Source organism: Galeopterus variegatus, unplaced genomic scaffold, assembly GCF_000696425.1.
Source record: "Galeopterus variegatus unplaced genomic scaffold, G_variegatus-3.0.2 Scaffold630, whole genome shotgun sequence".
Lineage (NCBI taxonomy): Eukaryota > Metazoa > Chordata > Mammalia > Dermoptera > Cynocephalidae > Galeopterus > Galeopterus variegatus.
Window position 1 is genome coordinate 481783 of NW_007726741.1, and position 14166 is coordinate 495948.

General features: G+C 36.0%; 1 protein-coding gene across 1 annotated transcript in view; it reads right to left on the reverse strand.

Annotated features, from left to right (window-relative positions):
- The window catches only part of WASL (Wiskott-Aldrich syndrome-like), a 201939-nt gene that overhangs the window by 131747 nt on the left and 56026 nt on the right, over positions 1 to 14166 (reverse strand). The gene's annotated exons all lie outside the window — the stretch shown is intronic.

A 14166-nucleotide genomic window follows, 5' to 3' on the forward strand; every position in this document is an offset into this window, starting at 1 on the left:
GTGGGGAGGGTGATAGCTAAAGTGGTAATAGGATCTCAAAAAAAAAAAAAAAAATCAGGTAGTGTGGCTCAAGAGCCTGGGAACTCAACCCCTGGGCTATCTTTCTTGACCACAGAACCCTGCTGAATAAACTTTTTCATGTATGTACTAGGATACTATAAAATACATATGGTTTTCGTATTAATGTGAGGCAAAGTCAGGTAAAAAGGGCCCTTAAGGTTAAAAGGCAAAAAGAATCCTGGCTTACTGAGGCTCGAGGATAAATGGATGGGTATCATGTTATGGGGGCTTCCAGCATCTATTTGCTCTTCTTCTATCCTTCCCTTCCTGTAGAAAAGGTCTTCCATTCTCATGTTGCTACTGAAAATCACAGAAAAAGCTGGGGTAAAGCATCAGGATAAGATTCCAAAACAGGCCCATTTCACTGCTACTCTGTTTAACTAAGCTAACCTTTCAAAAATGGCCTAATGAAACTCCATACTTCATTTCTCAATGAAACAATGTTAAAGTTCTAAGAAAAATGCCAGCTAAGTAAATGGAGTACAGACACTTGAAAGCTGAAAAGCCAAAAACATTTCTTTTTCTTGCCTCTGTAAAAAACTGTGCCATTAATTTCTGATACCGGCCAACAAATAGGTATGAAGGGCCCCTGCTGACCCTTTACCAAGAACTAAGTGAATCAGAGGCCCACACTAAAGGCCCTGGCCTACCATACGTAAACTTTCTAAAATTACCAAGACACTTGGCTCTTGCATGGTAATAGTCTCACTTTGTACATAACCTTCTCATCATTACCAGAGCCTGCTTTAATTCACCTGCTTTTAATTCATGAGTAGCTATCAATCACAAATGGTAATTTGAAAAGTCATACATCTTCTATTTATCCCTGTTTTCTGAGAAGAGAATTTTTTTTCCTCAGGTCTCAATTCTAAAGTTCTCAGAAAGCTTTTATTTGGAAACTTAATTACACCTACAGTAAAAACAAAATTTTTTTAAAAGTGCCAGGCAATTACACATTTCTCAATAAGCTATTGCCCAAATTTTCCTTTCAGTCTTACCCACCAGATGGCGATACTTCCTTACATTTCCTAAAGATATTGGCTTATGAAAGAAATTCTTACAGTAAATTATAAGTTCCCAATGTTAATATTCAAATAGGTAAGCTTCTGTTATTCAAGACTCTGTAATGCAGTAGGCACTTTGTAATTGGAGACCTGTCAATAGTAGTTGAAGAGCTAGTTGCAGCACATTCATATTAACTTTTAAGTCACTCTAGAAGTAAGGCCCAGTGATTATAGGCAAGCTTTAATAGAAATTGTACAATCATCACAGCCTCCACCCTTCTACTTGCTTCGTGCTTTATTCTTAACAGGTGCAAGAGTAGGTGTGTTCCCTAATACCACAAACACTGCTTTGTTAAAAAAAAAAACCCAAAGAAACAAAAAACCTACAATGGTCTTAGAACCATAACTTAGTCTTTAATAAGGTTTTATAGAGATCTTACAATATTCTTTTCCAAGCACAAAATGTAAAACCATCTTTAAGAAAGGGTAATTATATTTATCCTGAACCTAAAAGCAACCTTGGAAAAAGCTGAAATTAGGAGGGGGCAGGTGGCTGGGTGTGTGAATTATGTTTATGGGGCTATGGCAGGAACAGATCAAACATTCCATTTGCTTTCCTACATTTCCTGGCATCCTTGCAATTAGATGGGTTCATAGAAAAAGTTCTGACCAATGAAACATTAATAGATTTGTGGGTCATTTCCAGACTGAGGTAGGGAAAAGCCCATGCAAATTTCTGAAGTTTCTCTTTTCCCCTAACAGAATACCCTAGGAAGCTGCATGCTTAGGACCGTGCAGATGTGAAGATGGTGGCAGCTCCATTTGCCTGGGTCTCTGAGTGACCACATGGAGCATGTCAACTCGTGGGGGAGATGTAATGTGAACAAAAAATAAATGTCTGTGGTGTTAAGCTACTGAGATTTTAGAGTTGGTTTTAACCCTTGAGCACATGCCCAGAATAATGCCAGCTTTCTCTCTGCAAGGTTGTGCTGCTCTCTTACACCATTCTTAATGAATACATTATCAGATTCTGCTTCAGATTATTTGTCTTTGGAACTTTTGTTAGGGTGTAGATCATCTACAGTCATCTGTATTAAGTATTGTTTTTTAATCCTTCTCTTATATTTTCCTCAATTTACAGGGATTAACTATATAAATGTCAAGAAATGGCATTTTAGCATAAGCTTTATAGACAGAAGTGGTTGGAATCCCAGTAGTATAATTTTTTAATCTGTATTTCACAACCTTCATCAGCATCAGTTTCCTCATCTCTAAAATGGGAGTAGAAATAGCACTTATTGGACAAGTTTGATGTGATGATTGATTAAATCAGATAATAAATATATTTTGAGCAATATTTTGAAAATCAATAACAATTTTCTTTTTTTGCCTTTGTGAGCTCATGACTTTTACATTAGTCTTAAGGAGGCTTCTATCTGTGTAAGACGAATTTAAAATTTGTTATATGAGGAATGCAAGTATAATAAATTAAAATTCTGCTTCTGACATTTAAATTTAGATTGCCCAACAAGACGATAGCCTCTGTGCATTTTTCCCTCTCTGCGTTATAGCTCTGGTCTAGAGCTGGACATTCTTTAATTAGGTGAGAGTACACCAAGAGCAGAGAGGTACTCTTTCCTCCTCCTACTCAAAATTTGAGATTCTGTGAGGAATCAAACATGCTGACTGCCATATTCCAATTTGGAGCACAGTCACATTAAAATAAACTGTGGTCAGGAGGAGGAAAGCCTGGGAGTCTAGCTTTCCTGGGCTGCCTTTGATCCTATGTGGTATAGAATGACATGACACCAAGTAACTGAACATCGAGCTGGAGAGCTTGCCACAGGGAGTCACCATAGCAGAACTGGAGGCCTAGTAAATGGTATTGCATTCAGAAGAGACTTGGAGCAAAGAGGAGGCACAGCCAGACCTGAAGCAGTTAGCTGGACCAGCGGGAGTTTATACGGAGCTTAGACAGCGAGAGATCATTACCAGACCATGACTGAGGCTAGAAAAACTGAATCCCAGTTATGGTAGCCTTCAACTTCACCCTGAAATACAATTAGGGTCAGTAGCATCCAGGCGGATGAAGAATAATGCACTAGAAACCCGAAGAGGCAGAAGACATTACACTCAGGACCTCTCACTCTGTCCTGTTGATCCTATTGCCATTTGGCTGAATAAGCTCCCCTCGGTCACCAGCCCCTCCTTAGGACAGCATCCTTAGGAAGAGAGGTAGAAGAATGGAGGAGACATATGAGAGACAATATTTTTATTCTAGAGAAAGGAATATTATAATTTTTTAAATGTTGGACTGGATTACATTTGAACAGAATTAGACATTTAATTTTTTTTCTTACTCAAATCTAGGGAGTTCAAGCTGAAGACAAGAGTAGTTGTAAGCAAAATAATAAAATTATATTTTATGCATATATATGAATTTTAGTATGACTTACATTTTCAACCCTGCTACACATATAAAATAACGAGCACAGTGCCTTATCAAATCAGTGCTTAATAAATGTTAAGCTAATTCATGGCATCACTTAATGATATTTTAGAAGCATATCAAATTTAATAAGTTAAATAATGAACTCTTGGTTATCCACAATCCTAATTCATTTCTACCCTGTCTTTTCCATTTCAATAAGTGGCCTCGCCGTTCAGCCAATTTCCTCCGTCTTGGAGTCTTTTTTCTTTTATCTCTATGTATAATCCAGCAAGAACTCTGGTTGGCTCTCTTATGTATGCTGAATCTCATATATATGTTGAAAAAATTCTCTCCATCTCCATTTTCTTTTTTTTTTTTTTTTTTTCCTTTTTGTCTTTTTCTCGTGACCGGCAACAGATTGCAACCCTCAGTGGCGCGCCTGTACCGGACTGGGACCGGCAATGGGATCGTAACCCTCAGTGTTGCGCCTGCACCTCGCTCAACCAGTGAGCGGGAACCGGTCTGTATGTGGGATCTGAACCCTCGGCGGGAGCACCGCTGTGCTCCCAAGTGGTGCACTGTAGCAGTGCGCCACCGGGCCGGCCCCTCCATCTCCATTTTCTAAACTTAGTCAAAACCAACTGGATTTCTGTTTCAACATCTGGCCCTTCTTCCATTCTATTTTTCAACCAGAGGCCAATGTGGTCCTTTAAAAACATGCAATAAATCTTGTTGATCCCCTGCTTTAAACTATTGATGACTTTCTATTGCTCCTAGAATAAAAATCTAAATCCATTGCCTTCATCAACAAAGCCCCGTGCAGTCTGGTCTCTGATTGCCTCTCTAACTTCAGCTTTTACCACTATCTTCCTTCCTCCCACAGCTGAAGCCAGGCAGGTCTCCTTGATGTTTCCCAGTCATGCCAGGACTTTTGAACATGTTCTGTGTGTCTAGAATTCTCTTTCTCCGGAGTTTTGCAAGACTGGCTCCTTCACAGTCTACAGGTCTCAACTCAAATATCACCGTAGAAAGGTTTTTCTGTTATCCCAGTTATTCTCTATCTAATGATTATCTCCTTTACAACATTTATTACAATCTATAATTAGTTTGATTTTTAAAAATTCTGCTTACCTGTTTATTGTCAGGGTTCCCCAGTAGACTATAAGCTATGTGAGGGGTAAGAATCTTGTCTATTTACTGTTGCATCCCCAACATCTTAAATCCTTAGGGGTACATAGAAGGGATAAATAAATATTTGCCAAAAAGAGAAACAGGGAAGAGAGTAAGGAAGGAAAGTAAGGAAGGAAAGAAGGAAAGATGCAGGGAATGAATTAAGGCTACCAAGTCAAAACCATTAATAAAGTTCATTATGATGAATGTAACATATCTTAACCAATTTTCTGCTATATGTCAAGAATAAAATTATTTATAATGAGATTAGCACTAACTTTTTACAATCAAGTATATATTCTGAACCAATTTCACAAGGACTTTTATAAAACTTGGTTAATAAGTTGTTCTACCAAATTTGAACACATCTGCATCAGGTGGTAGTGTTAGTCATCAAATATTTCCAGCTTTACACGTTCAGGTAAATGCTAGGATTGTACTTTCTAGTCCCTTTTTTGGTTGGGTGGGGCCATGTGGCCAGCCGTAGCTAATGAGTTGTGATTGAAGTGGTGTTTGTCCCTTCCACGATGTAGCATATAATTACTGGTACAAAACCTTTCTCCCATGGGGTCACCAGATAAAGTTGTAGTTGCATTACTTTTTACTATTATTTGTTATTAAGATGTTTATAGATACTTAAGCATTTTTTCCCAAGTGTTTGTTAAATATTGATGAATGTATGTATTACTTGCTTCATTTTGTAAAGCTATTATTTCAACATGCCTTGGAAATCTATTTTTATCAACTCTTCATCATTCATTTATTCGTTCATTTCACAAACATCTGCTACGTATCAGACAATCTTCTATGTGCTTGGAATATATCAGTGAGCAAAACAGACAATATTCCACCCTTTTGAAGCTTGCACTCTAGAGTTGTAGAGATAGACAATCAATATAATATTTAAGTCAATTACATAGTACGTTGGGAGGTAATAAGTGTCATGAAAAAGAAAAAAATGTAGAGCGGCGTGAGGGAGCGTCAGAAGTCTGGGCTTTGGTGGAGGTAGTCAGGGTAGGTCTCACTGGGAGGGTGAAGTATAAGCAAAGTCTTCAAGGAGGTGGAATGAGCCGAGCAGATATCTGAGGGCAGAGCACTCCAAGCTGGTGTGAATCAGCTAGAGCAGTGATTCTCAATGTTTTGGTCACAGGACCCTTTTACACTCTTAAAATTTGTTGAGGACCCCAAAAAGGTATTTTTGTTTGGATTTTTACTTTATAGATCCCCTGAGAGGGTCCTGGGCCACCCTTGAGAACCACTGAGCTGGAAGAAAGTCTCTGAGGAAGGCACATTCCTGGTCTGTTGTGGGAACTTCAGGGCAGTAGTATGACTCAAGGGTGATCTGGGGAGAGAGAGAGGAAAGAAAGTCAGAGAGGTAACCATTAGGAAATCATTTAGAACCTTGAAGAAAATAGGAGCCGTTTAAGAACACAGAGCAGAGGAGTGCATGATCTGACTTTAGTTTTTAGGAGGACACGGTAGTTGCAACTAGACCGGAGGCAGGTAGGAAGTCTTGTAAGAATCTATTGCAGTGATTCAGCTGAGGGCATCCGCATTTATCAGAATGAACTCTAAATGTAATGGCTAGATTCCTTGTCCTTCCCTTTCTTTAAATCCTTGTTTTTACCTTTGATTTAATTGTGTTAGTTAATATTTGCCTGCATGTAAGTTTTATCTGGAGTGTGTTAAGGGTTAAACAGCTAAATGCATTTCTGCACTCTGTAGCTCTGTGGTCACAAGCTTGTTCTTGTGTTAGCAAAAACCCACAGACTGCTAGCTCTTTCCTGAGTAAATAAGAGACAGAGTTGCTCTCTAAAGCAGACCCCTCCTCGAGTAACCACACTTCCTACCCTTGCACCCAGGTGTGATAAAGACCCTTACTCAAAACCATGTACTCACTGTTTGGAAACATTCTTGCTCCTTGACCACACTTCCTGTTGTTGGGCCCAGCTGTAAAATGGTTGGCCAGCTGCGATCAGCCCCTTACCCAAAATAACCACTTGCTTAAGACCCCTGATATGGGGGACGCTGCCTAAAAACAGGCAGAAGAGCCAATAGAAATGCTTCCTGTCTACCTACCCAAGAAGAGTATTTAAGGCTAGTTCTCCTTACATTTTATGCTCAAGATTTGGAACACACGTTCCCCTGAAGCCTGCAGCAATAAATTATCTGACTTCCTTCTCTCTGAGTGACTGCATCTTATTAGTGACTCCTTTCTGTAACAGAAATACATCAATAGACTCACTACAAACTCTTTTACTGCTGTTAGAGTTGTACCATTTCTCTCTGATTGGTTCCCATTCAATGTATTTTCCTCTCTTTCTTCCCCTCCTATCTTACAAAAAGACATTATTATTTGATAATTACACATTTCCCTTTATTTTTCTTGTTAAAAAGCAATACAAAATTTTTTTTTCATAGCTCCTTTTTTAGCCAGTATTTTTCGTTCTCAACTTTTTAATCAGTAGGCTCATTTTTCTAGATCTTTTAAAAAATGTAATAGTGTGAAAAGCAAGTATGTATTCTTTTGCTAACATTTTTGTTAATTTTTCATTTACCCATTTTGCTTACATTTGTTTTTTCATTTTGTTCTTTTTACCAGACATTTTTCTACAAAGGTATCTCCTATATTTTAAACTAGGTCTCTCTTTGACTTCAGTTCCAATAAAAATATTTTTCTGAATAGTTTTTTTGGATCCTGAATTCACTATAAAGCAAAAATAGAAGTATAGGGCATGTAGCGTGGACACTGTGCAGATGCTGGACAAATGGATGATTCACTTCCCACACTGGACTGAGCAGGATGGTGTGAGATTTCACCATGCTACTCAGAACTGTGTGTGATTTAAAACATATGCTTTTTTTTATTTCTGAAACTTTCCCTTTAATATTTTCAGGCTGTAACTGGTGAAAATAAAGACACATCACATCAAAACCTGTGGGATATTGCAAAAGCAGTACCAAGAGGGAAGTGTATTGTAATAAATTCTTACATCCCAAGAATAGAAAGATTTCAAATAAACAACTTAATGCTACACCTCAAAGAACTAGAAAAACAAGAACAATCCAGTCCCACAGAAAGGAGATAATCAAGGTCAGAGCAGAACTAAATGAAACAGAGACCTCAAAAAAGATACCAAAAAAAAAAAAAAAAAGAAAGAAAAAGAAAAAAATTGGTTTTTGAGAAGATAAGCCAAATAGATAAACCATTAGCGAGGCTAACCAAAAAAAGAAGAGAGAAGACCCAAATAACAAAAATCAGAAATGAAAAAGGAGACATTACAAGTGATACCACAGAAATATGAAGAATCATTAGAGACTATTATAAACAACTATATGCCAACAAATTTAAAAACTTGGAGGAAATGGATAAATTTCTGGACACATAAAAACCACTGAGACTGAACCAGGAAGAAATAGAAAACCTGAATGGACCATAACAAACAACAAGATTGAAGCAGTAATCTGCAGTCTCCCAACAAAGAAAAGCCCAGGACTGGATGGCTTTACTGCTGAATTCTATCAAACCTTTAAAGAAGAATTAATACCAATTCTCTTTAAACTATTCCCCCAAAATTGAAACAGAGGCTGGTCTCCCAGATTCATTCTACAAGGCCAGCACCATCCTGATACCCAAACCAGACAAAGATACAACAACAACAAAGAAAGAAAGAAAGAAAACCACAGGACAATAACTTTGATGAACATAGATGCAAAAGTCTTCAACAAAATATTAGCAAAAGGAATACAGCAACACATAAAAAAAATTATAGACCATGATCAAATGGGATTCATCCCAGGGATGCAAGGATGTACACAAGTCAATAAATGTGATACACCACATCAACGAAATCAAGGACAAAACCATATGATTATTTCAATAGATGCAGAAAAAGCATTTGACAAAATTCAACATTGCTTTATGATAAAAACTCTTAGCAAATTAGGTATGGAAAGGAAGTATCTCAACACAGTAAAAGCCATATATGACAAACCCACTGCCAATATCATCCTGAACAGGAAAAAGCCCAGGATGCCTACTCTTACCCCTCCTATTTAATATAGTATTGGAAGTACTAGCCAGAGCAATCAGGCAAGAGAAAGAAATGAAGGGTATCCAGATTGGAAAAGATGAAGTCAAACTGACCCTGTTTGCAGATGACATGATCCTATATATAGAACCTAAAGCCTCTACAAAAAATAATTCTTAGAGCTCATAAATGATTTCAGTAGAGTTTCAGGGTACAAAATAAACATGAAAAATCAGTAGTATTTTTATACTCCAATAATGAACTAGCAGAAAAAGAAATCAAGAAAGCAAACCCAATTATAATAGTCACCAAAAAAATTAAATACCTAAGAACCAATTTCACCAAGGAGGTGAAAGATCCTTACAATGAGAACTATAAATCAGTGCTGAAAGAAATTAAAGAGGACACAAAAAGGTGGAAAGATATTCCATGCTCTTGGAATAGAAAAATTAACATTGTGAGAATATCCATATTACCCAAAGCCATCTACAGATTCAATACAAGCCCTATCAAAATACCAAGGACATTCTTCACAGAAATAGAAAAACAATCCTAACATTCATATGTAAAAACAAAAGACCTGAATAGCCAAAGCAATGCTGAACAACAACAACAAAAAAAGCTGGAGACTCATAACACTACCTGACTTCAAATTATACTACAAAGCTATCATAACAAAAAAAAAAATATGGTACCAGCATAAAAACAGAAACACAAACAAATGGAACAGAATACAGAATACAGAAATCAACCCATATACTTACAACCAACTGATCTTTGACAAAAGCACCAAGAACATAAATTGGGGAAAAGACTGTTTCTTCAATAAATGATGCTGGGAAACTGGACATCCATATGTAGAAGAATGAAACTAGAACTGTACCTCTCACTATATACCAAAATCAACACAAAATGGATTAAAGACTTAAACTATAAAACTCCTAAAAGAAAAAATTGGACTGGGCAAAACCCTTTATGAATAAGATCCCAAAAGCACAGGCAAAAAAAGAAAAAATAAACAAATGGGATTATATCAAACTAAAAATCTTCTGCATGGCAAAAGAAACAATTAATAGAGCAAAAAGACAACCTACCAAATTGGAGAAAATATCTGCAATCTGAAAAGGGATTAATATCCAGAATATATAAGGAACTCAAGCAACTTAACAGTAAAAAAAAAATTACCTGATTAAAAAATGGGCAAAGGAGCTGAATAGGCATTTCTCAAAGGAAAATATACAAATGGCCAACAGAAACAACAAAAAGTGCTCAACATTACTCAACATCACAAAAGTGAAATCAAAACCACACTGAGATATCATCTCCCTCCAGTTAGACTGGCTATTATTTAAACAAAATGAGAATAAGAGATACTGGCAAGGAGGCAGAGAAAGGGGAACCTTCCTACACTTTTTGTTGGACTATAAATTAGTGCAGCCATTTTGGAAAACAGTATGGAGGTTCCTCAAACAACTACAGATAGTACTGCTGTATGATCCGGCTGTTCCTCTGCTCAGTATATACCCAAAGGAATGGAAATCATCATATCAAAGGGATATCTATTCTCCCATGTTTACTGAAGCTCTATTTACAACAGGCAAGAGTTGGAACCAACCTAAATGTCCATCAGCAGATGGCTGGATAAAGAAAAAGTGGTATATATACACAGTGGAATACTCCTCTGCCATAAAAAAGAATGAAATTCTGCCATTTGCAGCAACATGGATGAACTTAGAAAATTATGTTAAGTGAAATAAACCAGACACAGGAAGATAAATACCACATATCTTCACACATAAGTGGGAGCTAAAAAAATAAACAAATAAATAAAAAAAGAAAGAAAGAAAGATACAATGATCATGATAATTTGTTGAACTTTCAAAAGCAGAGAACAGAACTGTGGTTACTAGAGGCAGGAAAGGGGGAGGAGGCGGCTAGCAAGAAACTTGCAGAAGGCCACAAATAATGATTACTTCTTGTAATGGTGAATATACTAATTATCTTGACTTGATCATCACATATTGTACATAGGTATTGATATTCAACCCTGTAACCCATGATTACGTATAATCAATTATGTTTCAAAAAAAAAAATTAAAAACATTTTTTCAGACCGTGGTTCCCCATGAATAACTGAAACTGCAGGAAGTAAAACTGTGGATAAAGGGGACTACTGTATTACTTTACACATTTAAGTGGAATTCAGTGGGTGGCATTCAGAGTTATTAATCCAGAAAAGAATTTTGCTCTATTTTCTACGTATATACCTTAATTTTTATCTCAAAAATACATAAAATATTTTGATGTACTCATTAGCTTGAACCGAAGATTATCTGACATCTTTTCTCTCTTGAGGAGAAAGAGTGAAAAAGTACAAAATGGTTTATTGAAGAAGACTAGCAATTCTACAGTTAAACTTAAAAATATAAAAATGTATTCCTATTTCTAAACAGTTTAACTCTCATATATAAAGAATAAAGTTAATAAATCCATGTATCCAATGTAAGTCACCAATTTTATTTCAAATTTGATAAAAAAATTTTCAATGTCTCATTCCTCTATTTTGTAGGCTAAGTAGAAAGTATTATGAAACGTCTATTTTCAATATTGTACATCTAGTGAGTCAACATAGGGCAATTGCTACATAGGTAAGATGTCCATATAATTTATTGTCCAAATTGGGGCAGTTTTGAGAATTAGAATGTGCACTACTAACACTCACACTAGGGCAGCGGGTGTACATTACGACTGTCCTCAGCAAACCAGAATACTTGGTCACCCCATAGACAGATGTAAGGGAAGTACATTTTCCCCCCATGGTTTTTGTGTAATAGAGGGGAGGGAATTTCCAGAATAGTATGGAAGAACCACTTCCATGTTTTTATTTCTTTTCTTTTTTTTTTTTGCGTCTTATCTTATTCCTCCTAAGAGAAGGAGGAATGGTTTTGCTGATTGATGAGTTTGGGAGAAGAAACTGGACTTAAAATCTCCAAGTATAACTATTGCCAAAGCAATCAATACAGTGCTTGCTATTTCTGAAAAAGAAAGATTTCCCCAAATGCCTGTTGCAGATGTTTCTGATGTTATATAAAAAGATAATTCTTTGCTTCTTAATTCTAAGTTTAAATACCCATATGGATTTCTGGAAAATTAGTTTTAAACATATCCCTCTCCTCACCACAGCCTGCTCAACTGCAAATCTTTTAATAATTTTCAGATAGAATGTTCTTTTTAAAGGAGTTCTTTTTTCTCCATTTTACATATCATCAAAGGATGCCTTCTCTGTTCCTGAGAATCCTCTGTTTAATTTCTAATAAATAAAGATAATTAGATCTAAATTGAACTCACGTCTTTCAGTATTCATTAACAGTGCTTTAATTAGGTAATAAATCAAGTTCCATCTACTTTATTTTGTATATTCTTGAGCTACATTTCTTTTTTTTTTTTTTTCCTTTTTGTCTTTTTCATGACCGGCAACGGATCGCAACCCTCAGTGTCGCGCCCATCCGGCAACGGGATCGCAACCCTTGGTGTTGCGCCCACACCTCGCTCAGCCAGTGAGCGGCCGGTCTATATGTGGGATCTGAACCCTGGGCAGGAGCTCTCAAGCGGCGCACTGTAGCAGTGCGCCACTGGGCCGGTCCTTGAGCTACATTTCTTATTAATTTATACTTAAAGACCCTATAGAGGTCTTGCACAAGTTTTGAACCTTTTCTTTAATTTAGTTTTCTCTTTAATTATGCTGGTAACCAGAAATACATCTGGCTTTTATATATTAATCTTATATTCAGTTGGCTACCTGTTAAACTCTCCCATTATTTCAAATAGTTTATAGATTGTTTGCATTTTCTACGTAAACAATAATGTTTGAAAATGACAATTTTATTTTTTCCTTTCCAATTCTTATATCTTTAAAGGAAAGGGGTATAAATGGATTTATGTTATTGTAAAGTTAGTACATTTGTGAAGTGTGGAGTGTAAAATGTGAAGTGGGAAGTGTGAACTAAAAAGTGAAAGCAAAAGTGTCAGTTATGAAATGTAAAGTGTGAATAGAAAGACTACTGACCGTGAAAAGGCATTGATTTAAGTGATTATATTATTAGTCCCAGAACAACCACTAGCAACATCATAAAAAGAGGTATTACTAAGAAGCCAGTAGATAAATTAAAATGGAATGACATAAAAAAAATTCAATTAGCCTAAAAGAAGGCAGGAAAGCACAGTAAATTAGCAAAAAGAAAAGATCCAAAAAGAAAATAAGTAGCAATATTATAAGTTAAAATCAACTACACTAATAATTATATTATGTGCAAATGGACTAAATACACACGTTAAATGGCAGAAATTATCAGACTAAATTTGCTGTCTATAAGATCTAGTTGTATACTTTGAATAATAAAAATGGCTTGAAAAAAGAATAAGATTTTAGCAAACATCGTGTGGAAAGAATTCACTACATTTAAAAATTCATATGACTCATAATGCATAATTTTGTCACGGTAGTAGAAGTTTGTTATAAAATGCATACTGGGAACCAAGATAATAGACTAGTGATAAAGACAGATGGTACATCATTTGTAGACACAGAAAATATGATTAAAATCACCTAGAAGAGGAAACTTGTAACTGGATTTTACTGAAGCACAATATTTTGGATTTTTACCCCTTTGTTTCTAAAAAGTTTAATGTGATATGACATTTAACAAAGGTTTTCTTACAAGGATATACCCAACATGTGCAGTCATGACATGAGGGAGGCAAAGAATAATATTTGTGGAGAGTGGGCACTCTTACATTCCCGCTGAGCAACGGACAAGATGAAGAAAAAGGTTTTCTCTTCCTTTTTTGGCGGGGAGGGGAAGAGCCATAGTAAGATCCCATGCTTAGGTAAGAGTGAAGGGATTGGAGCTATCTATCATGACTTGGAGATTCCTCTGGTGCCATAATATACATTTTACACAAAGCCAGTGTGCTCAATAATATTCAATTTATTTGAAAAAGTAAATTATCATTCACATTTGTTGATTAAAAAATTCAATGCACAGATAGCCAATGACTTACTCATGTTTGTTTATAAACCTGCAGTGACATATTTCAAGAGTTGACATGATTTTGGTTGGAGTTTTTCCTGTATTTAATACATTAAAGACAGCAAGAACTATATAAGAAATACAGTAATGTATGACTCTTAAAAAGAGACTGAGTTTAATTACATTAGAGGAAAATCTGTGATTCCTTTATTTTAAAACAGGTATATGATAAAATAATTTTAATACAAAACTTCTTATTGCTTTCAGGGTGAGATCTCATTGGCTGGAATGCACAAACTATTAGTCCTTATATTCAGGGAAGATTTTTTGGCACTTTTTGTCCTAATTAGAAGAGATTAAAGAGCCAAGTTTCATTTGGGATTTAACCGCTGAAAGTACAGTTTAATTTCTTTGTGGGAAACCATGGAGTTAAAGAATTA